Source organism: Rhodamnia argentea, chromosome 9 (genome assembly GCF_020921035.1).
Source record: "Rhodamnia argentea isolate NSW1041297 chromosome 9, ASM2092103v1, whole genome shotgun sequence".
In the NCBI taxonomy this organism is placed as follows: Eukaryota; Viridiplantae; Streptophyta; class Magnoliopsida; order Myrtales; family Myrtaceae; genus Rhodamnia; species Rhodamnia argentea.
In genome coordinates this window covers 13,311,576-13,339,508 of record NC_063158.1, presented here as the reverse complement: position 1 = coordinate 13,339,508, position 27,933 = coordinate 13,311,576, and the positions used below count along the sequence as shown (strand labels likewise).

Here is a 27,933-nt window from a genome sequence, read left to right as displayed (position 1 = left end):
TTACAACACGTATTAGGTCAATGGGACGATAACCATGCTCAAGCAATTACGAAATTTATTATCCGTAGCCTAGTTTGAAATTGATTTGGAGGGTGCTTCACATTTTGAATGGCACTCTGTTGATCGACGATCATTATATATCATTATAAAGGTGGTCATTTTAATTTGTATAATTCATAAACTTGCAATAAATCCAAATGACATCTGGAAATTTTGAAATCCTTAGAGCCAGAAACGATCAAGTCTATGTATATCCACATGTATTACCTACTATAACGATCAATATGAAATAAAAGGGAAAAAACCTAAAAGAAATTGTCTCTCTGAAATTTCTTTTCCACAACGGAATCGTTGTGGTTAGCATGAACTACGTGTGAACTGTATACTTGAAAAAATATCCAGGACATCAACTTCCTTTCGACCAATTTGAACGTAAGTAGCCATTAGGACAGCATTATGCCGCATTTTCAATAAAGCCTAAGTGTTTGAGTAATGCGTCCCCGAAATTCAGTGAAAATCGGGGTATAACAAGATTAGGAGTATATATGGTTTACATCATGTGTTGGGTCAACGGGGCGACAACCATGCTCAAGCAATTACGAAATTTTTTATTCGTGGCACAGTTTGAAATTGACTTGGAGGGTACTTCACATAGCGATGGCACTCTAATGACTTACGATCATTGTATATCATTATAAAGATGGTCATTTCAGTTTGTACAATTCATAGACTTGCAATAAATCCAAACGACATCTGAAAATTTTGAAATCGTTAGAGCCAGAAACTATTTAGTCTATGCTTATTCACATGTATTATCCACTATAACAACCAATATGACATGTAGGAGGGAAAAGCCTAAAAGAAATTTTCTCTCTGAAATTTCTTTTCCACAATGGAATCGCTGTGTTTGGCATGAACCATATATGGACTATATACATGGAAAAATGTCTAGGACAGCAAGCTTCCTTTTGGCCCATACGAACATAAGTAGCTATTAGGAATTATTATGTCGCATTTTGCGTAAAACCTAAACATTTGAGTAATGCGTTCTCAAAATTCAATGAAAACTTGGATATAACAAAATTAGGAGTATATATGGTTTACATCGTGTGTTGGGTCAACGGGACGGCAACCATGCTCAAGTAATTACGGAATTTATTATCCTTGGCCTAGTTTGAAATTGACTTGGCGGGTGCTTCACATAGCGAATGACACTTTGCTGACTTACGATCATTATATATCATTATAAAGGTGGTCATTTCAGTTTGTATAATTCATAAACTTGCAAGGAATCGAAACGATATCTAGAAATTTTGAAATCTTTAGAGCCAGAAACTGTCTAGTCCACGCTTATCCACATGTATTACCCACTATAACGACCAATATGAAATAAAGGAGAAAAAGCCTAAAAGAAATTACCTCTCTAAAATTTCTTTTCCACAATGGAATCGTTGTAGTCGGCATGAACCATGTGTGGACTATATACTAGAAAAAATATCCAAGACAACAATCTTCCTTTCGGCCCATATGAACGTTAGTAGCCTTTAGGACAATATTATGCCGCATTTTGCATAAAGCCTAAACGTGTGAGTAATGCGTCCTCGAAATTCACTAAAAACTTGAGTATAACAAGATTATGAGTATACATGGTTTACATCATGTGTTCGGTCAACGAGATGACAACCATGCTCAAGCGATTACGGAATTTATTATCCGTGGCCCACTTTGAAATTGATTTAGAGGGTACTTCACATAGTGAATGACACTTTGCTGACTAACATTCATTAAAGGTGGTCATTTCAGTTTGTACAATTCATAGACTTGTAAGAAATCCAAACGATATTTGAAAATTTTGAAATCTTTAGAGCCGAAAACTATCTAGTCTACACTTATTCATATGTATTACCCACTATAACAACCAATATGAAATGAAGGAGAAAAAGACTAAAAGAAATTGTCTCTATGAAATTTTTTTCCATAATGGAATCGCTATGATTGGCATGAACCACATGTGGACTGTATACTTGAAAAAAAGTCCAAGAAAACAACTTTCCTTTTGGCCTGTACCAACGTAAGTAGCCATTAGGATAGTATAATGCCGCATTTTGCATAAAGCCTAAACGTTTGAGTAATGCATCCCCGAAATTCAGTGAACAACTGGGTATAGTAAGATTAGGAGTATGTATGGTTTACATCATGTATTAGGTCAATAGAACGACAACCATGCTCAAACAGTTACATAATTTATTATCCGTGGCCTTGTTTGAAATTGATTTGGAGGGTGTTTCACATAGCGAATGGTACTCTGCTGACTAACGTTCATTAAAAGTGGTAATTTCAGTTTGTAGAATTCATAGACTTGCAAGAAATCTAAACGACATCTGAAAATTTTGAAATCTTTAGAGCCAGAAACTATCCGGTCTACACTTATCCACATGTGTTACTTACTATAACGACCGATATGAAATAAAGGGGGAAAAGCCTAAAAGAAATTGTCTCTCTGAAATTTCTTTTCCACAATTAAATCGCCGTGGTTGGCATGAACAACGTGTACATTGTATACTTGAAAAAATATCCAGGACAACAATCTTTCTTTTGGCCCATATGAACGTTAGTAGCCTTTAGGATAGTATTATGCCGCATTTTGCATAAAGCCTAAACATGTGAGTAATGCATCCCTGAAATTCACTAAAAACCTAAGTATAGCAAGATTATGAGTATATATGGTTTACATCACGTGTTAGGTCGACGAGACGATAACCTTGCTCAAGCAATTACGGAATTTATTATCCGTGGCCCAGTTTGAAATTGATTTGGAGGGTGCTTCACATAGCGACGACACTCTGCTGATTGACAATCATTGTATATCATTATAAAGGTGGTCATTTCAATTTGTACAATTCATAGACTTGGAAGAAATCCAAATAACATTTGAAAATTTTGAAATCTTTAGAGCCGAAAACTGTCTAGTCTACGCTTATTCTTATGTATAAGCGTGTGGCATGAATCGCATGTGAACTGTATACTAGAAAAAATGTCCATGATAGCAACCTTTGTTTTGGCCATACAAACATAAGTAGCCATTAGGTCAATATTATGCTGAATTTTGCATAAAGCCTAAATGTTTGAGTAATGCGTCCTCGAAATTCAATGAAAACTAGGTACAACAAGATTAGGAGTATATATGGTTTACATCACGTGTTGGGTCAACAAGACGACAACCCCGCTCAAGCGCTTATGGAATTTATTATCCGTGGCCCAGTTTGAAATTGATTTGTAGGGTGCTCCACATAGCGAATGGCACTCTGCTGACTTACGATCATTGTATATCATTATAAAGATAGTCATTTCAATTTGTACTTCATAGACTTGTAAGAAATCCAAATGACATCTGAAAATTTTGAAATCTTTTGAGCCAGAAACTGTCTAGTTTGCGCTTATCCACATGTATTATCCACTATAACGACCAATGTGAAATAAAAGGGGGAAAAGCCTGAAAGATATTGTTTCTTTGAAATTTCTTTTCCACAATGGAATCGTTGTGGTTGGCATGAACCACGTGTGGACTGTATATTTGAAAAAATATCCAGGACATCAACCTTCCTTTCTACCCATATGAGCATAAGTAGCCATTAGGACAGTATTATGTCATATTTTGCGTAAAGGCTAAACATTTGAGTAATGCGCCCTCGAAATTCAATGAAAACCTACGTATAGCAAAATCAGACGATAAAGACATCAAGCAGAAATTAAAACATAGGGAGATGTCACATAGAGGTGAAAGCTAAATAGGAATCATATACTAATAGTAAACAATGAAATGCGAACAAATAGCAAGTGTAGAAGATGCAAAATTACAACTTCCAAACTTCTGATGCAGCTTTTCCACCTCCAAGACCAAGAATCGTCTTTCGAAACCTTAGCCTACCTCTCTAACGGCCTGTCAATTGATCATGATAAAAACAACAATGAATTCCAAAAATAAAAGCAATACTTTGGGAGGGGCATTATAACTGAGCAGTATTTGACAATGAAAAACAAGACAATCCATGCGCAATATTTTTGTACAACTTGTTGAATGACAAGAAACAAAGTTGTCTAAGAAGAGTAGATAATGCACAAATTATAATTCTAACACTAGCCCAGAAAATCTTTCTGTATGTCACGTGATGGAATTACTATGTGCTATCAATGGTCCAATGCACCTCCGTTTAAGACATGAAACTTCCGATAGGACTTAAAACCTGGCTGAATTATCATGTTTGTAATTTTTCTACTCAAGAACTAGAAAAAGCTCAAGAAAACCTTCCGAACCAGTCAAATTCTTGGGGCTCTGCATCTCACATTGGGAAATCCCCCCATGGGGTTTTTTTTTTTTTTTTTCGGATAACACGAGAGCGGAAGCCAGACACTAATAACAGAGAAACTATATTTGAGATGTTGCTCACTTCCTCCTTGTTCAAAACTTTGGGAGCGACACGGTCATGCTAATTCATGCATGTCGCGACCTAAAAATTGATTTTCCAGATTAACGGATTATCGGGTTAATTAAATTAACTAACCTAATTCGGACTCTCCCAAGTCCTACCGAATCACAACTTATGTTTAATTATGTGTAAAATTTATTCATTCGGAGTCGCCACTAATCTTTTATGGTAGGTAGATTAGAAACCTAAATAAAGTATTCGGGAGAAAATACTTTATTTCATACAAACCAGAGATTAAATGGATTCGAGTACTTGGTTACATTAACTTTTCAATTAATGCCCTTTCGATACCCAATTTCCATTAAAAGATCCTTAGTTTGATGATTTGAATTAATTTTTTTTTTTTGGGATTTTCTTTTGTTAAATACAATCCTAATGCAATCTAACTATATGACATATGGGGAATAATGACATGGCAAAGATGCATGCTATGGCATAATGACGTAGCAAATATGCATGACATGGAAAATATGATAATACGGACGAAACTATATGCTATGCAACGTGAATGATATTTTTGGTATTTTTTATGCATTTTCGGATTTATGAAAAGTTAAATTGAAAGACTACCCTAAAGTGAAATAACATCCAATTTAATTTAAGAAATTGACTCCTCAAAGTCCTAATTTTTATTAGACACTATTTTACATGCAAAGGTATGAGAGAACATGATTTAACCTAAGAAAAATGCAACATATTTTTTGGATTTTTTAGGAATTTATTTAAACCATGAAAACAATGAAATTTGAACAATATTGCCCATAAAACACCTTTAAATCCGAAATTCTAATTTTATTCACAACATCCCCCGAGATTAGGGTTAGTAAGTGAATATATTATAGAATTACCGTTGTCCCTAGATACATAGCGCAAACCCTAAAATTTTATTTAGGAATTAGCAATCCGCTCCTCGAAATTGAGGATTTGATATCTAATTCATATGTACGGGCACAATCATACTTCAAGATCAAAGTCATATGTTGCCATTAATGTACGTTTTCCGAGGGAAAAGGCGCGAGGGAGCATGTGTTATGGGCAATATTATTTTCTAATGTTCAAACTTTATAAAAATAAACAGAACATATAATAGCAAACAAGATGCAAAAATAAACATGCTAAACATAGAAGTAAAAGTCAATCAAGGCCGCATGAATTTCGAAAATCCATAGGGGATTACCAAAATTTTGAAGGGCATATGGCCCTATCCACAAAGGATATTCATATATTTTAAAATTAGAAATTATCTCTTGAGACTTGAAAAGAATTTTGAGATAACTATACAAATTTTAAAAGATATGATGAAAATTTTAGAGGATTTCAATTTAGACCATAAAATAATCTCGAATATTCCAAAAGATGTGCACAATATCTTAAAGACAAAATTGGGATTCAGATTATCTTAAATTCAAATAGAATATCTAGAGATATACATATGAATTTCAAAATATGTTTAAAATATGTATGACATCCCCAAGATATGGTCAAAACCCAAATTATATTCAAATCTAATCACATGATATACAAAGATATGCCAATATCCCAAAGCCGAATTCAATGATACTCGAGATATTCGCAAGATAACTTCCGATTCAGATTTTTTAAATTAGGTAATAATCTCGTCATATCCGAAAATCTCATTCATCTAAACATTCAAATTGTGCAATCAACTTTCAGAATATCTTGAGATAAAGATGTTACCTAATTCAAGCTTAAATTGAAAAATGGCACACCAAACTTGGATGATTGTACTGAACGGCTATGGGATGTTGCACGACAAGGATAGTTCAGCTAACACCATTTTGACGCTTGATGGAACACAATTGCAGCAGCAAATCAAGCTTTAATTGGCACAAAACAATGAGGGAATCGCCCAAAAGAATTTGCACTGAACCGGCAACAAAAGTTCCCCAAAATCTGCACTTGAAAGTTAGTTTAAACATTCAAACCAAGACTGATTTGGACCTCAAACAGTAGCTAATTTGGCACCCAAAATAGCAGCAGGTTTTTTGGATATTTGATGACGAAACCAAGCCCACTAAAGCGCCAATCTGGGACAGTAGCTTTTCGGCACAAGCAGCAATCTTCACATGGATGCTCGGACCAGAATTTTTACTTTTTCCACGTTCCTTTTGTTCTCTTCCTTTTTGGAGCTTTCTGCTTAGAATGTGTAGCTTTTGCCTTCTCTTCAACTCTAGAGGAGTTGATTTACTGGTAGTACTCCTCCACTGGAACAACTTGCATTGTGGCACACGGGGAGGTGTGAAAGGATTGGTGTCGATAAGGAATCACCATTGAGAAGGATTTCCCCGACCTTCCCTTTCTCTCTATTCTCAATCTGCCATATTTTTCAATTGAATTGGCCTCCCCCAAAACCTAAGCATAAGCTAGTATTTATGGAGAAAATTGTTGCAAGCTTGGGGCCTAAAGCTTCTCAATTTTTCCAAAATAAACCCGAGCTCAAAATACAACTTGAATTAAGTCCCAAGGGACCAAATTGTACCAAATTAATTTCTTTTTCCCTGAAAATTTCGGCTAAGCCCATTGTACTTTAGGTTAACCGAAATTCATGTATTACATGGGCTTATTGTGCATTTTCTAGACTTAAATTAGGCTTTTTATAACTAACCAAATATTAAAACTAAAGCCTTGTTCTAAATTATAAGCTCCAGAATTGGTTCAAATTTTCGGCACAAATACTCAAGAATTTGCTCGTCAATTTAAGTCCAAATCACCAGTCAACCTAAGTCAATCTCACATCACCAAGGTGGATCGATGCTAATGCAGTACATACGTGACAAAAATAAAATATGTTATGCATGAAAACTATTTTTGGCAAGAACTAAAGTTAATTCTTATTTTTATAAAATATGACCGATTTAAAGTAAAATTAAAATTTAGGTGTCAACAATGCATACAAAAGAAATCTCATTGGTTGCAATTGAAGCTAAAGTATATCGAGGCTTAAACGGTATGGAAATAGGATTCAGGCTTGTCCACTGGACGAAGATAAAGCACCTGCCTTACACACGAGAAAAACAAACATGAAAATGTCCAAAAACCTCGTGGGCATACCTCATCATTGTTTAAATCTATCTCCTCAAATGCAGAGAAAGCGTCCATAGCTAGCACATTTGCCCATTGAAAACCAATACATTAAACCACACGGAATAAATCAATCTCAAGCACAAGGAAAAGGGGGCTTGTTATGTTTAGAGAAATTATTTCACCATCTATTAGAGATTGGCCAAATAGGACCTTGTAACCAAGGGAAAGGAATATCCTATACCTGGTAGCCATTATAACTAGTTGCATATTCACTTGAATGTAAGTGAAAAAGTAAGATTAAAATGATCCAATAAGGTATACATACTCATTTTGACCGTTAGGAAGACGAACCTGAAAATATATTGTCGAATCTGCGGAGAGATCGATCGTCTTTATGTAGAGGGATCACCGTCCTATCTTTTCAAAGCTCTCGATGCACCCGATGTACCAATTTGGACTCACTAGGAACATAATGTGCGTGAAGCTCTAGATCTACAATTCCTTCTCTTACCTAAGAAGTTCCACAGACAACAAAGTAAGTAATAAAAAAGTTTTAGCTAAGTCTACATTGGCATGATTCCCGAAGACAAAGCAACTTTTCAGCATATACAATTTTCTATTTCCCGATAATCTGAGTTTGCTTTGCCAATTTTCATTACATCAATGAGCAATGATCTTCTCCGGAAACATATATTTGATCTCCATCATGTCAAAGTATTTATAGTAAACATGATGGTAGAAACCATGCTTGCACTAAGGTTAAACAAACGAGTAAAATTTTTGTTCCCTCTCTGACATACGGCCATGAACTGATGACGGAGTCCTCCCCTTTTCTATTATCATTTCAAAATTATGTGCTTGGATGGCCACAAATAGGATAGATGGTGGCACCTCAATAAACATGAAGTGCAGCATTCAGCTTTTAACAAATGCAGCATCACGAGGACAAAGTTTGCGTGAGATAATTCCCCCACAGACAGAGGAATACATGCCAGAAAAGATTTTTTTCCCGTGATATGGGGTTTGTCATGCCTAAAAACCATCGGCATCCAACCAAGTGAAAGATGCCAAAGGGAAAAGAGAGGAAGATAGATTGGAAAGGGAAAATTTGATGACATGAACAATTTACGGATGGCGTAATATGCTAAGTGTCGATAGGCTCCCATGGTCTTATTATGTCTACTTTTCAGCTCATATAAACGTCCTTCAAGACCGCCCGGAAAAAGTTCACTTAGTTTAGCTAATGAATAACCAATGATCCCAGCTAATTATTAGTTGGCTTAAGTAAACAACATAAAAAAACTAGAAAGTTTTGGAAGAAATTTTCTGTATGCCAAATTATACAATTTTTTTCTTGTAGTGAAAATACACAAAAACGGAAAAAAAAAAAAAAGAACAGTTCATGCCTAAAACATCAGCAGTGTATGTACATGGGTACAAAAGAAGAAAGAAAAACAAGTTTTCATTTGTTAGAAGTAACCTGTTGAAGGAGGCTGGTGCCCTTTTGAAAAGTAGTATCGATGAGCGATGTTAATGAATCTTTTGGGAAACTCTTACCAGTTTTCTAGTGTTTTGAGATTCCCTTCAATGTGTTTCTGTGGTTCAAGGGTAATACAAAGATTTTTCCAGGTTACCACAATACATGTGTTAGAGTAATTAAATATTAAATCATGTCTCCATCCAACAGTTTAAGCTTTTAGAACAATCTAAAAACATGCACTCAACATAAAGTTCTTTCTTCAAGCAAACGCTTAGTTCATTTTACAAAAAAACTTTTTGAGAAACATAATACTCAATGTTTTTCATAATCTACTTCATCAAACAAAGGATGGCAATTTGTTTTCTTGTCCATATTGTTAATATGTCGGATATTAAGTTGAAAGTATAAATTTTGCCCATTTCTTCCTTATGCTTCATGTATATAGTATCCACGAATACAAAAAAATAGCATTAATAAAAATAAAATATGAAATCACCATAGATTCAAACATTCTGACACTGTTGACATTGAATGTAAGAGAAAAGAGTTTAAACAATCGGGAAACGAAATCAGGATATTCACTCTTTGAAAAATTTACAACATTAATTACTGAAAAAATTGATGTATTGTTTCTCTATATAAACCATTACATTTATATGCTTAAAACCTAAATAATACATACTGATGTGGACATAACTATAAGTACGCATTCCTAGTGAGGTTTCTTTACTACCCATTCTTTTGAGCAATCATTGTTGCAAACCACAGGATATGCTTACATTTTAAATATTTGTGAAGTGCAAACACATCCAACCAATGGCACAGTTAGTCAAAGACAAGAAGTACAGAATACCAAACACCATTTCCCAAAAAGAGGGAAACACACCGTAATCATTCATGCAGCCACAAGACCGCAAGTTAGATGTGTGAAGTATGACCAAATTCATAAAAAGAGATACAACCCCAATTAGGCACAGGGTTACCAAATGCTTAATGGAAGACACAAAAGAGGATGAAGATATTAAGAAGGACAAGTAACCACAAGGAGCAAAGGTCACTAATCTCATCATTCATCTAAGCAACAATGACAATCATCTAAAAGGGTAAATTCATTGTGGCACAAGAATGGCTAAATTGATCATATAAAACGCAGGTCAATCGAGGACCACCAAGTACAAAGAGAACGTTTCTAGAAAGGGAACAAGTAATATCGAAAGTTGAACAAGAGACCCATTCCGACAAGGAAAAGTCGATCTTAGGCATTATACATAGAAAAAAATTAGCACTATACGGATTCCGTGAAATCACATCAAAAAATAGATTGTCATCACAAAATTCTCAAACAAAAAATGCGGCATTACATCATTATCATTTCAAACAATCTTCGCTAATTCATATGAACCACTCCAATCTTCAGAATCCCCCAAGTAGGTGGAAAATACAAAATTTACAGGGCAATCTTAATGTGTTTACAATCACACTTCGAACCCTATTTAAACTAGAACGAGAGAAGTTACCAAAATCCATTCATGAAAACTAAGATCATTGAAACCAGAATTAAAAACCTTTATCTACTTCCCTGGTGGAAATATTTCATTCCCACCGGCTTGCATTAGCTTGTGGTTGCACTAGTTAACCTCCATCCGTTTGGTTCGAACTTAAATAGTAGAAAAGAAGGCCAATAATCCAAGGAAAAAGACCCTCAAATGTCAAAGGGCGTGTCACCCAAAGGTGGCATCTGGTTACACACAATGATTGCAAATGGCAATCTTAGTTTTTTTTACACCTCCAAACAGCACATATCATTGACCAACAACCTCGGGTGTCCAGGATCTGCTTCTTAGAGCGAAAAAGGGATCATAATAAAATATCCAATGTTTCCCCAATTCCTCCACGGAGCATTAATATCGAGATCGAAGAAATAAAAAGCATTATCGAACATAACAACAACAGGAAAGGCAAAACAAACAACACACTATACCGGATTCCATCACAACCTCAATCACGATTCAAAAAGTCTTTAGCAAGTTGAAAAGGCCCCCATCAAGAGAAAGAACTATCCTGGTAATCAAAAGTGTGAGGCATTCCACCAAAAAATAGGTTTTCAAGTTAATGGATTATCGGCAATAATGACAACACACTCCCCAAGCCCACCAACCGCAACTTGGTTAATGATGATTTGAATGGAGTGCACAACCATTTAGAGGGATAGAAACCAAAAAAAAAGCATCTATTCACAACAGTGTGATCGGGACTGATTACATTAACTAATAAACTAAGCCCTTCGGTACCTTAAATTCCATAAAATCCAGGTTGGCACGATAGTTCACTTAAAGTCAAAATGATGGAATAAATTTTGTGTGTTGCTTATTTAAATGAATCAAGATGATGCTCAGACAAAATCACCAAATGACAATAGATACGCCAGCAAAAACAAACAAACAATGATACAAAGTTTAAATGACTAATTAGTGCACAAAATGATGTAAGATAATCTATCCTAATGGCGCAAAAACAGAAAAGCTACCAGACCCACACATACACAAAACATATTAGCCAAGGACATCCAACTTAGGTTAAAATTAAACAAGAATAATTTAAACCAGAATGCATGGTCCTAAACGCAACACAGACAGCGAATGACGGTAAAAAAAAAAATGACACAACAAGATACGTAAGAATAGATGCAAATATTTTAGAACAGAACAACCAATGGGATATAAAAAAATGCAGGAGATATATCAATTAAAATAGGAAAGGACAAATGGTAACAAAAAGATGTATCAAAAAAAGCAATCAAACGAGCAGATTTTATTTTAAACACAACTAAAGATAGCAAGTATATTAAAATAGGAATCAATATATGATACTAAAATAAGAAGTGAATGGCTAGATAAAAAAAACGAGAATAGAACAGAACAAGATAAAAAACATGTAGATACAACGAAGTTTTCAATTTTTTAAATAAGAGAGATACATGAAATCACACAAGATGACAAGACATTCATTCGAATTTCGCCAAATAAGATACATGATCGATTGAATTTTCAAAATAAACTAAGAAACTTATCCCCTAAAGATTAACACATGGTTTAAGAAACCAACACAACTTAGATTTTTAAGTTATCGGAAATTTAAATCAAACAAGATCCAACCAATCGAATATCAACCAAGATAATCAAGATAGCAATCAAAAGTCAAACGAATCAAACCCCATCCTCTGCATTTTTCAAAGGATATTCAAAATCAATGGGTTAAGATACAAATCGATCAACCAAGAGATAACAAATTCCCATCTTACAAGTTGGAGGGTGACCGAAGCGACGACAAGTTATCAACAACGTAGATGTCCATAGAATAAATTCCAATTAGATTAGGATTTTATTCGAAAACATGTCCAATGAGTCCAATAAAACCAATTTTGAAATTGTGAAAAATAAGGTTGATATTTAGATCATACAAAAGTAATGCTTCTCAAATCAAAGCCTGCATTTTCCCAATGATAGCACAAAACAGCAACCAACACATTAAAAAGTATAAGACAACAAAGACACCATTGGCCCCAAAACACAGAGTAATACATGAATTCCACAAAACACTTTCGAAAAACACAGAACAGTGGCAAAACAACAAAAACACTTCAAAAGAAGACCAAGAAAGAGTACCGAATACCCAAAAACACTTAGAGTAAATCAAAACCCTAAACGTGCGTTTTACCCAAACAACAGTAGAACAGCCCAAGAGCACAAAAACACAGCACCCGGAATAGGACAATGGCTTTGTCCAAAAGCACAAACAAGCGGATGCCCCAAAGTACGTTTACTATAGCGCAGGGATAGACAAACTCAAGGATAGCAACCCCAGGGCACTCGGACTGAACCTCTACCGGGACTTTAAGGAACAAGAACACCACAATGATGAGCACTTTCACCACCACAGAACCGGGACTGTAAAAGATTTGTCGAAGTCCTAGAGCAACAATTATACACCATCTCAGGCAGGCCAGAGCAAACAATAGTTGCGTCAGTCCGAACTTGGATGGCGATCGAGAAAAACTCCCTCCCACGTTTCTCTTTTCCGTCTCCAATGTGCCGATGTAATAATGTCCCGCACCTAGGTTTAGGGTTCTATTTATAGAGACCAAGTATTCAAACCAGTGGAGATAGGATGAACGGACCTTAGATGGGAGTCCTAGTAAGACTGATGAGTTTTAACCATTGATTAAAAATCGCACTAGGAGTCCACTGGTTGCACCTCAAATTTTGGCCAAATGAATGAGAAATGGGCTACTTTCAATGTTTATGGGCTGTTGGATCGGACCCGGACCTAACAAAAAATGAGTAATAATAAGGCCTTTCAATTTAAGACCAAACGGGCTGTTTGAGTCCAAAATTATAGTAAAAAATATGCACCCCCAGTACTTACGATCTAACGATCGTCGTGAATCATGCCAATACCATCCCACTACGAAAAATAAATAAATCAAAAATTTTGAGAATAGAATAACATTTTAAATATTTCAAAATTAAAATTAGGTGTCAACAACGACTCACATAGATAAATAGGGTTGATAGATGTTCCTAGAATGTAAGGAAAAAAAAATAACCAAAAACATGACGGAAAGCAAAGCATATAAAAGCCCATATCATGCCACCCACCCCCCTATACCCAATGCCCAACCCCCAAAATTCCCCAAAGAAAACATTACCCCATTGGCCCACAACACATAACATGTGTATATTATATATGTGTTGACTATATCAAAAAATGGCAGTTCATTACTACAATCAACAATGCATCAAGACACCCAAACATATTGGAGACAAAGGTTAACCCACGATGTCTTCGCATGTGGAGTATTGGTCCCGCATTCATCACCATTCTCTTCAGTTTCAAAGAGCAAGATTCCACTCTAAAAGGAAATATCCCAACTTTTCAAGGAAGCATGATATTTTGCTCCTCAATCGGTGGTTAATTCTCTTAGGTCCTTAAAGTCTAAATAATCAAGGTAACACATATCAAGTTATGGATGTTGAGTTAAAAGTAAACAGAAAATCTCTAAAAGCAACCTAATATTGGCCGTCCACATCATCAAACTAAATTAAAGGTTCAGCCCTGCCCCACTTACTTTTCCAATGCCCATCCAACTTATTAATCCACCCCACTACCCTCGTTACTATCTTTGGCACATTCAGATTAAATGCTAATGATTTTAATTGCATGGCTCAACGAAGGGGGCATCAATGTTGCATTTTAGGGTTCCATTCACCGGAGGGCTCCATTTGCTTGGTAAGGTTTAGCCTCTCCCCTTAAGTTTGAGTCTTTTGAGTTCCATCTCTCGTAGTTGTTAATCATAGCCTCAACGGACTGAAAAAGGGTTAGAAAACTGCGTCGTTGATGGTCGCGATAAACTAGAAAGATGGAGCATTTATTCCTGTCTAAAGCCATTTATCCACCACTTGTGTAATTTGGCTTTGCAGGGAGGGGATGAGGTCCTTCCATATCCTCCTTGTCCACGGAGAGAGGAAGAATAAGTGTTCCTCTATTTCTTCCCGTTTGTTACAAATAGGGCATAGTGGCTGATGGATTAACTTTCTCCTACAAAGATTGTCTTTGTAGGAAGAGCTCGCAACACCATACAGATCATTTTAGGGAAGCTCGTATTTCTATTCCACGCATACGACGGCGAAAGAAGTGGAGACTTATACCGAGCTTGCTTCTCCCTTTCTCTAAGTGCGTATATGCACTCTTAACCATAAAATCTCCAGTCTTTTCAGTTGTCCAAACCAACCTGTCTTCCTATGAAGGGAACTTAGAGGAATAGACATAATCTCTTCAACCACTTGCTTGTCAAAGAGATTACTGAGCATAGGTTCATCCCATTTGGCATCTTCTTTGGTGATCAGTTCTGCCATTTAGAAGGATCATTGGTTAGCCGGGCCTCCTAAGATGCCCCTTGAGCCATAAATCTTCCCCGATATTTATATCATTTCCAATCAACGGACCACCTCACACTGAGATAGTCTCTCCGCCCACAGAATGCTCCCGCCCAAGAAGGTCTGGATCCTCTCTCCACTTGCCCCAACTTTTGGTTTTGGAAGTATATCCCTTTCACTAATCTACACCATAACTAGCCGTGATTCTGGGCTAACCTACAAGCCTACTATGGACACACTACCACAAAAAATCGATCTATTCATGATTTCTACCGCGTAACATTACTAGTAGGACATAGCAAGATTTGGCACCCACCATCTTTCCATCCAAAAAAAAGAATCATTACAAAAAAAGGTGGGGTAAGGTGGACAAAACCCACATTTCCTATTGTCCGTCCTCCACACCTATCAAGACTAAGTGTATTAGCCAACAATATAAAAAGATAAAGGGATAAAGGGTCCCCTTGGCGTATTCCTCTTGAAGGCTAAAAATAGGTGAGTGGTTCTCCATTTAGCTTGATACTTAAAGAGGCTGAAGTGATGCATTTCATAACTCTTTCCACCTACATCGTACAAAAGCCCATTTTTAGCAGACATGCTTTTAGGATATCCCATTCCACCCTATCATAGGCTTTTTTCATATCAAGTTTGAGGATAACCTAAAATTTATTTTTCCTTTTTCGTATTCTCACCTGATGTAGAACCTCTTGCACAACTAGAATGTTGTCCTAAATTTGTCTACCTCTTACAAAAGCGCTTTGTTCTTCCCCTATAAATTATGGGAGCCGAGGCTTCAACCCGTTGACCAACACCTTTGAAATGATTTTATATGCAAAATTATATAGATTGATTAGTCTAAACCGGTCGAGTTTCTCCGGATTTCTGACTTTGGGTACAATGGTGATATGTTCTATCACCTCCTCCCCCCCCCAATTATGGTAGAAAACTGTCAATTTAAGCCATTTGGTCCCGAGGCCTTTAAAGGGCCTATCTCGAAGACCGCTTTCTTTACTTCCATCATTGAGATTTCTGCTGATAAGGCTTCGTTCATCTCATTTGTTACCACTATCGGACACTATTGAAGTACTTCATTAAGATCTTGGGGGCTTGCTAAGGTATAAAGATCTTTGAAAAAGTCAGAGATCATCTCCTTTAAAGTGGTTGGATCTCTAATCTAGGCTTCTCCATCACCCTTCTTTAACATAGAGATTTGGTTCCTATTTCTTATCCGGATTGTTGTTGAGTGGAAGAATTTAGTATTCATATCTCCCCAATTCAACTCATTAATCCTCGACCTTTGGCCCCAATACATCTCTTCTCTTCTCCACAACTTACTAATCTGTTCCCCGACCCGCTTCTTTCTTCCTCTATATGAGTTTATATTCGAGTCGTTCGTCAGATTCTAGTGCTCTAATTTTAAGTTGTTGATTTGTTTTTTACGGTTGGGGAAACTTTTCTTGCTCCATCTTTCCAACACGACCGAGACTGCCTTTAGTTTCTAAACAAGGTCAGAATCGATTGATTCTTGAGCTTCCCATGTATTATTTATAAGCCAATCACATTCTTCTTTCTCTAACCAAAAAGACTCGAATTTAAAGGCTTTTTTCCTTTTGATTGGCTTTGAGGAAAGGGTTAGCAGAATGGGAGAATGGTCTAAGCCTATTACCCGTAGGGAAAATATCTCCGCTTGTAGGAAAGCAGTCCTCCAGTCAAGATTACTAACCGCCCTATCCAGTCTTTCTTCACTAGTTCTTCTCCTTCTCGATTATTCGACCAAGTAAAGAAATAACCCTTGCTTTCTAGGTCCATCATTTCATAATAGTTAAAGAAGTCCTTGAAAGCCAACATTATGTAATTCTCCGGCTCTCTTTTTCCAACCTTTTCCCACCGACATAGCGTTTCATTGAAAGCCCCCATCCAAACCCACAAAAGCTCATTACTTGTTTTAGTATGCTGAATGACTTCCTAGGTTTTCATTCTTTCTTGGAAAGATGTTGGAGCCTGAGTGAATGTCACCCCGAAGAGGGGCTTGTGAGTTAGGTTATCATACATCACGTTTATAAGTTCATGGGTTGCTGAATTGATGGTTACTCCTACCCCTTCTCTCCAAAATAGGGCCGGACCGCCCCCAATCCCCTTTGGATCCACAACAAACCGGTATTGGAGCTTTAGTCTCTTCCGCACATGACTAATTACTCCCTCTTGATTCTTTGTTCCACTCAAGAACACTAGGTTGGGCCTATCTTAAGCCATGATGGCTCGAAGGGCTTCAACTATCAAGGGTGTGCCCAACCCTTAGCGAGTTCAAGCTAAGATACTCATTTGTAACCCGATGGTTTATTTGGGCAAGCCACCAATGCCCGTACGGTTGAATTCCCTGTTGAGGTTACTGGGATATCAAGTGGTTTGGACTTCTCCAACAATACAACATCCACATTTTGTTCTTTGCCAATTGCGGGTTTCCTTCCCTTCTTCACGGCTCTCACTTTGGACTTCTCGGGATTCTTCTTGTTGTGTTCGAGCCATTTTGGAAAGAAGGAAGCTCTATCATAAGAGGAAGATGTTTTCAACACATATATCTTCTTTGTTCAAGTTTGTTCTCCTCAAGGTATGATCATCCCAGTCATTCATTTTCCTTTTACCTCTCTCCTCTTTTGAAGAAACTCCCCACTCTTCTTGGCTATCTTTTCTTTCCTTTGCCATGGTATAATGGCCAGAATTTTCTGGTATTTCTAGTATGCTCTCTTCCTCCATAAATTCATTGGTTGGTGTCTTGTAAAAGGCTTTCCAAAAGGGACTAAATGTATTCATCTCCGTTTTTAGCAATGAGCTATAGTAGGTATTTTTGTTAACGGAAAAATCATCTTCGTTGTACGGAATTTCAACACGGTTTTGGGCATAGTGTCCCAATTTTCCACATGAGTAACAATATATGGGAAGCCTTTCATATCGAAAATCTAGCCAATGTTCTTTGCCTTTGAAACCGTAAATCATCCCAGGCTTTAGAGGGGAATCTAATTTTAAGACTACTATAGTTTTCCCACCATCAAAGCAGCATATGCTCTAGCTTCAATTTTTATTGCTACCACTTTGCCAACTTTCTCAGCATTACTCCTTATAACTTTCTCTTTTCTTCCCTCTATAGGTAGGCCGATAATGCGCATCCAAAGGGCACATAAATCAAAGGTAATACAATGGGGGTAGAATACTACGTTCCCAAGGCTCGAGCACCGGAAACCGGCGAGAGAAAGACTATGGCCCAGACTCTAGAATCCCATTTTTCTCCTCCACACTTTCAAAAACAAAGGAAAACAACCCAAGTATAAGGTGATTACAGATTACCTTTTCTTTCTTCCAAGCTTTCTTCATAAATAACTCCAAAGCTAGGAAATTAACCTCGAGACAATAGGGAATACGGCCAAAGATAGTACGTTGACCCTCTTTCAAGCTTTCCACAGTTACTACCTCATTTACCACTACTATCTTTGTGTTTATCCATAAACTCCCTAATCTTCTACAGAGCTCTGTCATGGGCTTATCTTGCTCCATTTTCTGTTCCAGCTAGAGAAATGAAGGAGATCCAAACCAGGTCAACAAGAGTGTAATTTACATATAGCGACTAGAAAGGGAGGAGACAGAACCACATCTCAATTGAAGAGGACTTTGTTGATTTTTCTTCGGTGGGTGTGTCTGGAATCTAGATACCGATGTTAAATGCTATCGTGTGAAAGACTTTGATGGAAGAGAAATTGGATATTTTTGTTATGATCCCTTTCCTCGACCAACTTAGAAAAGCGAAGGATCCTGGACATCCGAGGTTGTTGGTCGACGATATGTGTTGTCCGGAGGTTTAAAAAAAAAGTAAGATTGCCAATTGCAATCATTGTGTGTAACCGGATGCCACCATTGGGTGATAAACCTACCCCGATGATATTTGAAGAGGTCAACTCCTTTCCTTTGCTTATTGACCGTCTTTTCTACTATTTGAGTTCGAACTAAACAGATGGAGGTTAGCTAGTGCAGCTACAAGCTAATGCAAGTTAGTGGGAACGAAATATTTCCATCGGGAAAGTAGATGAGGGTTTTTAAGTCTGGTTTCGATGATCTTAGTTTTCACGAATGGATTTTGGTAACTTCTCAACGATTCCAATTTAAATAGGGTTCAAAGTGCTGTAATTGTAAACACAATTAAGAATATGCCCACATGTATATTTTGTCATTATTCCACCCGCTTAGTGCGGAACTGCTGAAAGAATTGAGAAGTAGGTTCAATAACGGTAGTTAGCAAGAGAAGATTAGTTTACGGAAATGAAGGTCAATAAGCCAAGGAAAGGAGTTGACCTCTTCAAATGTCATCATGGCAGGTCTGTCACCAAAGGTGGCGTATGGTTACACACAATTATTGCAATTGGCAATCTTACTTTTTTTGACACCTCTAGACAACACATATCATCTACCAACAACCTCGGATGTCTAGGATCTTTTGCTTTTCTCAAATGGTCAAAAAAAGGGATCATAATAAAAATATTCAATTTCACTTCTATCAATGTCTTTCACACGGTAGCATTTAACATCGGGTTTCCAGATTTGGAGAATAAATAAGTATTTCATCGGATATATGGACTAACAACATGGAAAAGGTAAAAGCAACGCATTACACTTATTTATCGGGATTCCATCAACAGCTTCAATCACGATTCTAAAAAGTCTTTTAGCAAGTTTGAAAAGGCCCTCCATTACCGATGAGAATAAAAAATTTATCTCCTGGTAATTGCAAAAAGTTGTGAGGCTATCCGTACTCACATAGATAAATCGGGGTCCGATTATGATGTTTCTAGAATTGTAAGAAAAATAAAAATTAACCAGAAAAGGGTAACATGACTTGGTAAGAAGCCTAAAAGCACATTCAAAACGCCTTTGCATTTATCATGTCCATCACCACCCCCTTCTCCTCTACTCTCATGCCCCCAACCCCCAAAATGCCCCCAAAAGAAAAATTATTACCCCATTTAGGCCCTACAAGCACATACACACGCGTATATCCGTGTATATATGTGTTTGACGTACATCTAGAGCATGATTCAAGAGCAAGTATCTCTATTTACTTTATAATCATCAATGCAATTTTTGCTAGATAGACTTCTCCATATACATATTTGTGAGATGAAAAGTTAACCTCATCAATGTCTTCCGCATGCAGAGTATTAGTCCCGGATTCATCACCATTCTCTTCGGTTTCAGAGAGTAGGATTCCACTCCAGAAGAAAATATCTTAACTTTTCAAGGAAGCATGATATTTTGCCCCTCGATTCTTGGCTAATCAAGGGAACACATATCAAGATATGGATGTTGAGTTGAAAGTAAATAGAAAATCTCTAAAAAAAACCTAATATTGGTTGTCCACGTCATCAAACTAAATTAAAGGTTCAGCCTTGCCCCACTTACTTTTCCAATGCCCATCCAACTTATTAATCCACCCCTCTACCCTCATTGCCACCTTTGGCACATTCAGATTTGTATGAAATGCTAATGATTTTGACTGCATTGCTCTTGCAATTTTCTAGATGTGCACCTAGTTTCCCCATCTCTCACTAAAACTATGTTTGCTTGAGTTTTTCTTTTTTTTCTTTTTTTTTTTTTTTGTGTCGGCAAACAAAGTTTTCATTTCTAAGTGTCAAGGGTGCTAACAAAGGAGCCCAAGAAAGTGGCATCAAAATAAAGGAGGTCCCAAAGAGTTTAGGGAGGGATCGCAAGCCAAAAAATAGAAAAATTATTTAGGCGATACGACTTCGCAATATAATTAGCTACTCTGTTTGATGATATGCTGCAATGGGCTATAGAGAGATGCTTGAAATGGGTTTTTAAGGCCCGTATCTCCATAACAAGGGCCTCAATCTCCCAAAGTATACAGTCTTCTTGATTCACCGCCTTCACTAGCTGAAGGGAATTTGATTCAATCTCTAACATACTTCTCTCTCCTCGAGCTCAATAATGGAGGCGCTACCACCATGGCCCTTGCTTTCGATTGAACTAGCGAGAAAGCTCTAACCTTTTCTACAAAACCATCTAGTAGGGTGCTCGTGAAGTCGCAAAGGACTCCCGCCACCGAGCCTATGGTATCACCGTCAACGAAGGAGGCATCAATGTTGCATTTTAGGGTTCCATTCACCGGAGGGCTCCATTTGCTTGGTAAGGTTTGGTCTCTCTCCTTAAAGGTTGAGTCTTTCGAGTTCCATCTCTCGTAGTTATTAATCATAGCGTCGGTGGATTGAATAAGGGTTTCTGGATTGGTCTTTTGCCCCTAAAAACTGTGTCATTGATGGTCATGATAAACTGGAAAGATGGAGCATAGATTTGCTATTCCAGCTAGTCTTGAAGCCATTTATCCATGCGCGTGACTTGTGTAGTTTGGCTTCGCGGGGAGGGGATGAAGTCCTTCCATATCCTTCTTGTCCACGGAGAGAGGAGGAATAAGTGTTCCTCTGTTTCTTCCCATTTGTTACAAATAGGGCATAGTGGCTAAGGGATTAACTTTCTCCCGAAAAGATTGTCTTTTGTAGGAAGAGCATTCTGGCTAACACTAGATAGGAAGATTCTGACTTTAGGGGAAGCTTTCGTATTCCAGATTCTATTCCATAGCCTACGAGACAGTTAAAAGGAAGTGGAGACTTGTACTGAGCTCTGCTTCTTCTCCTTTTCTTTGAGTGCGTTATATGCACTCTTAACTATAAAAGCCCCAGTCTTTTTAGCTATCCAAACCAATCTATCTTTCCTACGAAGGGAATTCAGCGTAATAAACATAATCTCTTCGACCGGTTGGTTGTCGAAGAGATTACTGAACATAGGTTCGTCCCATTTGGCATCTTCTTTGGTGATCGGTTCTACCACTTTAGAAGGATTGTTCCGGTTGGTTGAGCTTCCTAAGATGCCCCTTTTGAGCCATAAATCTTCCCCGATATTTATATCATTTTCGGTTCCAACGGACCACCTCACTTAATCCGAGATAGTCTCTCTACCCATTAGAATGCTTTGCTAGCCCCGGGAAGGTCTAGATCCTCTCTCCTCTTGCCATAACTTTTGGTTTTGGAAGTATATCCCTTTCAATAATCTACACCATAACGAGCTTTGATTCCGGGCTAACCTCTAAACCTGTTTTCCCAACGTTGCTTTGTTGAAGGCAATAAGATCTTTAAAGCCCTTTTCCCTTCACCTTTCCTGATTTTAAGAACATCCCATCTCTTCCAATGCAACCCTATTTTTGATTCACTGTTTTTCCACCAAAATGTCACAACTATTTTCTCTATTCCTCGATAAATTGAGATTGGAATTTTAAAGATGGACGTTGCATATTGGGGTAATGCTTGGATGACAGTTTTAATTAGGACTTCCTTCCTAGCCTTTGAAATTAGCTTCTCCTTCCATACCTTTAATTTCATATTTGCTCTAGCCAATATCCAAGAGAATATTTGTTTCTTGTACTCCTTCCAATGGTATACCCAGATGATTTCCTCTTTTTTCCATCACCGGAACCCTCAAAATGCTGGCTAGGTTGTTTTTTAACCTTTGTGGACAACTATTGCCAAAGAAAATGCCTGATTTGTTCCGGTTGATTTCTTGACTAGTAGCGTAACATTATTGGTTGAGGATCATAGCAAAATTTTGGCACTCCACCATCTTTCCATCCAAGAAAAAGATAGAATCGTTAGCAAATAAAAGGTGGGGAAAAGTACACTAGAAGTGCCATAACTTGTGTACGGCGTTCACTTGAGTGCCATAACTTTCAAAACATTCACATAAGTGCCATAACTTTCAAAATCGTTCACTTGAGTGCTATAGTAACTTTTCCGCGTGTGCCACGTCATCTTTCCAACATCTACGGTAACTTTTCTAGTGTGCTACAGTAACTTTCTCCGACGTCTACAATAACTTTTCCGATCGCCACGTCGGCTTTTCCGGCTGCCACGTCACCATGGCACTCAAGTGAACGATTTTTAAAAGTTATGGCACTTAAGTAAATGTTTTAAAAGTTATGGCACTCAAGTGAACGCCGTACAAAAGTTATGGCACTTCTAGTATACTTTTCCCTAAAAGGTGGGATAGGGTAGGACAAAACCTGTTCGGCTTGATTCCCTTGATTGTGCCGTTTTTCCACAACTTCCTCATCAAGACTGAGTGTATTAGCCAACAATATAAAAAGATAAGGGGATAAAGGGTCCCCTTGGCATATTCCTCTTGAAGGCTGAAAATAGGGGAGTGGTTCTCCATTCAACTTGATACTTAAAAAGGCTGAAGTGATGCATTTCATAACTCTTTCCACCCACATCATACAAAAGGCCATTTTTAGCAGACAGGCTTCCAAGATATCCCATTCCACCCTATCATAGGCCTTTTTCATATCAAGTTTAAGGATAGGCTGAAATTTGTTTTTCCTTTTCCATACTCTCGGTTGATGTAGAACCTCTTGCACAACTAGAATGTTGTCCTGAATTTGTCTACCTCCTACAAAAGTGCTTTGTTCTTCCGCTATAAGGTCTAGGAGCCAAGGCTTCACCGTTATCTAGGAGCCAAGGCTTAAGCCTGTTAGCTAACACCTTTGAAATGATTTTATATGCAAAATTACATAGGCTGATTAGCCTAAACTAGTCGAGTTTCTCTGGATTTTTTACTTTTGGTACAAGGGTGATATGTGTTCTATTCACCTCAGAACTCTCCCCTTAATTTCTTCCCAATTATGGTAGAAAACTGTCCATTTAAGTCGTTTGGTATTGGGGCCTTTAAAGGGCCTATCTCGAAGATCGCTTTCTTTACTTCCATCATTGAGATTTCTGCTGATAGAGCTTCATTCATCTCATTTGTTTCCACTGTTGGACACTATTGAAGTACTTCATTAAGATCTCGGCGGCCTACTGAGGTATAAAGATCTTTGAAAAAGTCAGAGATCATCTCCTTGAATCTTTAATCTAGGCTTCTCCATCACCCTTCTTTAACATGGAAATTCGGTTCCTTTTTCTTCTCTAGATTGTTGTTGCATGGAAGAATTTGGTATTCCTATCTCCCCAATTCAACCCTTTAATCCTCAACCTTTGGCCCCAATACATCTCTTCTCTTCTCCACAACTTCTCAATCTGTTCCTTGATTTGCTTCTGTCTTCCTCTATCCGAGTTTATATTTTGGTCGTTTGTCGGATTTTGGTGCTTTAATTTTAAGAAGTTGATTTGTTGTTGACAATTGGTGAAACTTTTCTTGCTCCATCTTTCCAACGCGACCGAGACTGCCTTTAGTTTCTGAACTAGGTCAAAATCGGTCAATTGTTGAGCTTCCCATGTATTCTTTATAAGCTAATCACATTCTTCTTTCTCTAGCCAAAAAGACTCAAATTTAAAGGCTTTTTTCCTTTTGATTAGCTTTGAGGAAAGGGTGAGTAGAATGGAAGAATGGTCTGAGCCTATTGCCGGTAGGGCAAATGTCTCCGCTTGTGGGAAAGCAATCCCCCAGTCAAGATTACTAACCACCCTATCTAGTCTTTTCTTCACTAGCTCCTCTCCTTGGTTATTCGACCTTGCTTCCTAGGTCCATCATTTCACAGTAGTTTAAGAAGTCCCTAAAAACCAACATTCTATAGTTCTCCGACTCTCTTTTTCTAACCTTTTCCCACCAAAATAGCGTTTCATTGAAATCCCCCATCCGAACCCACGGAAACTCATTGCTTGTTTTAGTATGCTAAATGACTTCCTAGGTTTTCATTCTTTCTTGGAAAGATGTTGGAGCCTGAGTGAATGCCACCCTAAAGAGGGGCCTATGAGTTGGGTCATCATACATCACGTTTATAAGTTTATGGGTTGCTGAATTGATGGTTACTCCTACCCCTTCCCTCCAAAATAGGGCCAGACCGCCCCCAATCCCCTTTAGATCCACAACAAACTGGAAATGGAGCTTCGGTCTCTTCTGCACACGACTAATTACTCCCTCTTGATTCTTTGTTTCACTTAAGAACACTAGGTTGGGCCTATCTTGAGCCATGATGGCTCGAAGGGCTTTAACTATCAAGGGTGTGCCCAGCCCTTGACAACTATCTTGAACATTTATCACTCCCCCTAAAGTTTTATAAGGTTTCCCCAAAGAGGGTAAAAAAAAATTGTGAAGCACAAACCAACATCTATTGCAATTTAAATTTTCTATGCACGGACAAGACTAACATATATTAGGTATGTTCATCTACATTATACCTTGATCTGCAGCACCCCGCGAAGCCCTCATAAGTTTTTCCAGGAGCTCCATCGCTGTACCATAGGTAGCCATTTTCGTTTCCATGCTGACCTGATGAAACTCTCGCATTAAGATGTGATGATAAAGCACTATCAATGAATTGTTCACCCATGCAAATGGATTCTCCTCCAGGATGATTCGAGGAGAACGGAGAAAAGAGACGTTCCAAAGCATACTTAAGAATTTTTTTTTAAGAGACATCACACGCACGCATATAGTATAATAGACAGATGCATACATACAATTCCATAAGTACCTGCAATAACCATTTTGTCTGCCATAAATTTTCCTTTTCACCCTTGTAAATCATAGACTTGTGACAACAGACAAAAACAATTGGAGGTGGACCACGATCGAACAAAGATGACAAAAATATTTCGTCTAACAAGCCTCACACTTGTCCATTCAAACATCAAACAGAAAAAATTAAGAGAAACATAGATATTGAATGTCTTAGAAATAGCCCTGCAGGCTCATACCTCAACATAATCGTCGTAACCTAGAAGCTTTGCTTTTCGCGATCTAAGCTTGAAGATTCTATCAATGACTGCAGTGTTGTCGGTATCTCCGCTAAAGGCCCGCTTAACATTCTCAACAAACATGTTCTTGCGTAATTCTCTTCTTTGGGCATTACCCATTACGTCCGATTAGCTTGGTGCATCCAAGGTCATCACCCAGGGTCCTTTTTTCGCCGTTGCAACCGGATGGCCCTCGAACATGACACAAAATGATAAGACTCTTGGATAACAAAATGCTCAAAGAACTATAAGAAAATAGCACAGCAAAATTGGAGCTGTTGTGTATCACCTGTGACACCGCTTTTTCTGCAGCCGAAGCAAGAAATTTAGGAGACAATCCTTTGACCCAGCTCTTACCTTTATACATCTTTGTAAACTTCCTTGTGGAATCCGTGAGATCCTGATCAAACTCTCTATATGACATTTGAAGTTCCTGTAATCAACTAATTAATCGAAAGGCAACAATATGCAAGATCTTAGTTGTTCGGATGTTATCGTTCATACGTTGGCGAAAAGGCACTTTACGTTATCACTATGATTGCATTTCAATTTATGTGACGTGTGGATAAAATGCATCACTCCTGCTCAATTTCGTTAAACTCTTCACTTGCACCATCTTTCAAGCCAACCCCATTCAGAATTCCATTCCTTATTAGGTCTGCAACACATAATTTCAAAAACCAAATTCAATATACAAACAACACACTACTAGGTTACCGAAAAAACAAACGTCTTACTTTCCAGCACACGTTTGTTAGCATCGCTGGATGTCTTCCAATTACATGACTCCGATTTTTGTTTCTTTCCTGATCTAGAATCAAGCGACTCTAAGAGCTTGAAAAGCGTCGGGAATTGGCTTACTTTGATGAAGTTTAAGCTCAAACTTGACCTTCTCTACCTGCAATAAAATTTTGAGACAAGGAAAGCATTAATCTTCTAATTTCGCCCCTTTCCATCATCCAATGTTATTTGAACTATTTAAGAGATCACACTATAAGTCATTACCTGAACTTCCTGTACCGCAGCACGCAGCTGAGGTGTATCCTTGATGAGCTCGAGATGATTAATTATATCCCAGATCACATTCCATCGATCTAGTACGTTCTCAAACGGCTCGACAAAGTTCAACCATGACGGCATCGCGGTCTTCACGTTCTTCTCTAGTTCTTCCAAATTGCTCCCCCGATGGCATAACACACATACAAACGTCAAGCAAATAGAGACAAACAAGGCATTAAGCGGGTTTCAGAGTCGAGGAAGATCGAAGCAGTCACCAGCCAAACCTCCTAAGCACTATAGAAAGTTATGCAGCACACATGAAGTAATTATGAGTAGCATTCACCAAATCATAACAACTAGAATAAAACCCACCCAGGAAACAAGAAAAGAAATTGAAGCCGGCAGATCATATGACATAACTTATGGCAAGAGGGTGGTAGATTTTTACTTCTCTTAGCCGTACAAAAGTATAAGCATGAAATCGGTGCTTCATCGGTGTATAATTTCAGGACAGCAAATTGTACAAAATCACATCGGTTCGTGAAGACATAATTGCAAATACTTAAAAGAATCCGGCTAAACACAATGTGGGAAAGAAAGCAAGAACGAAGAATCTCCAACAACAATCTACATGTATAAAAATCATTCTTACCTACTCCTCCAAAAGAGCAACAATGGCAGGACAGACATGTCTGGGCTCAACGACATCATAGGGCCGAAAGATGAAGTCCCCCAAGAGAGGATTGCTCTCGCACAGTGTGGAGGCAGAGGAGCAGGTAGCAGAGAGGGCGGCGTCGGCCATGGCAAAGAGAGAAAGCTGGATTTGCAGCGACAGAGGGACGAGGATGAGACAGGGCAATGAGAAAAAACCACTTGATGAAGTTTATACTAATTGTACTCCAGATGAGAAAAACTTACATGCAGAAATTGGATCATTCAAATTACAAGACTTTGTAAATCTCACTTCTAACAATTAATAGTATTGGAATTTCCTATCATCTAATGAGAAATCAAACTAAAATTAACTTTATATATATGTATGTGTGTGTGTCACGACCCTCTCAAATTTTTCTCAAGTTGGGTGTTGAGTGCAAGGGTTAATGGTTCATCATCGTCCACTACTCACAATGGTGTGGATTTCGGACGCGGGCCCCTCCCAAGGCCCATTACCCAAATCACGACGGAGGATTTTAAAATTGGGA

At 37.9% G+C, this 27,933-nt stretch overlaps 2 long non-coding RNA genes across 2 annotated transcripts; both read right to left on the bottom strand.

Annotated features, from left to right (window-relative positions):
• Window positions 1-25,176: 25,176 nt before the first annotated feature.
• On the bottom strand, window positions 25,177-26,165 carry LOC125316580. The gene is made up of 3 exons (XR_007199705.1): window positions 26,022-26,165; window positions 25,694-25,924; window positions 25,177-25,265 (listed from the first exon to the last, which is right to left on the bottom strand). It is a non-coding gene; the product is annotated as an uncharacterized LOC125316580 (long non-coding RNA).
• Window positions 26,166-26,307: 142 nt separating this feature from the next.
• Window positions 26,308-26,894, bottom strand: LOC125316581. Its single transcript, XR_007199706.1, has 3 exons — window positions 26,738-26,894; window positions 26,470-26,630; window positions 26,308-26,390 (listed from the first exon to the last, which is right to left on the bottom strand). It is a non-coding gene; the product is annotated as an uncharacterized LOC125316581 (long non-coding RNA).
• Between the last annotated feature and the right edge of the window lie 1,039 nt (window positions 26,895-27,933).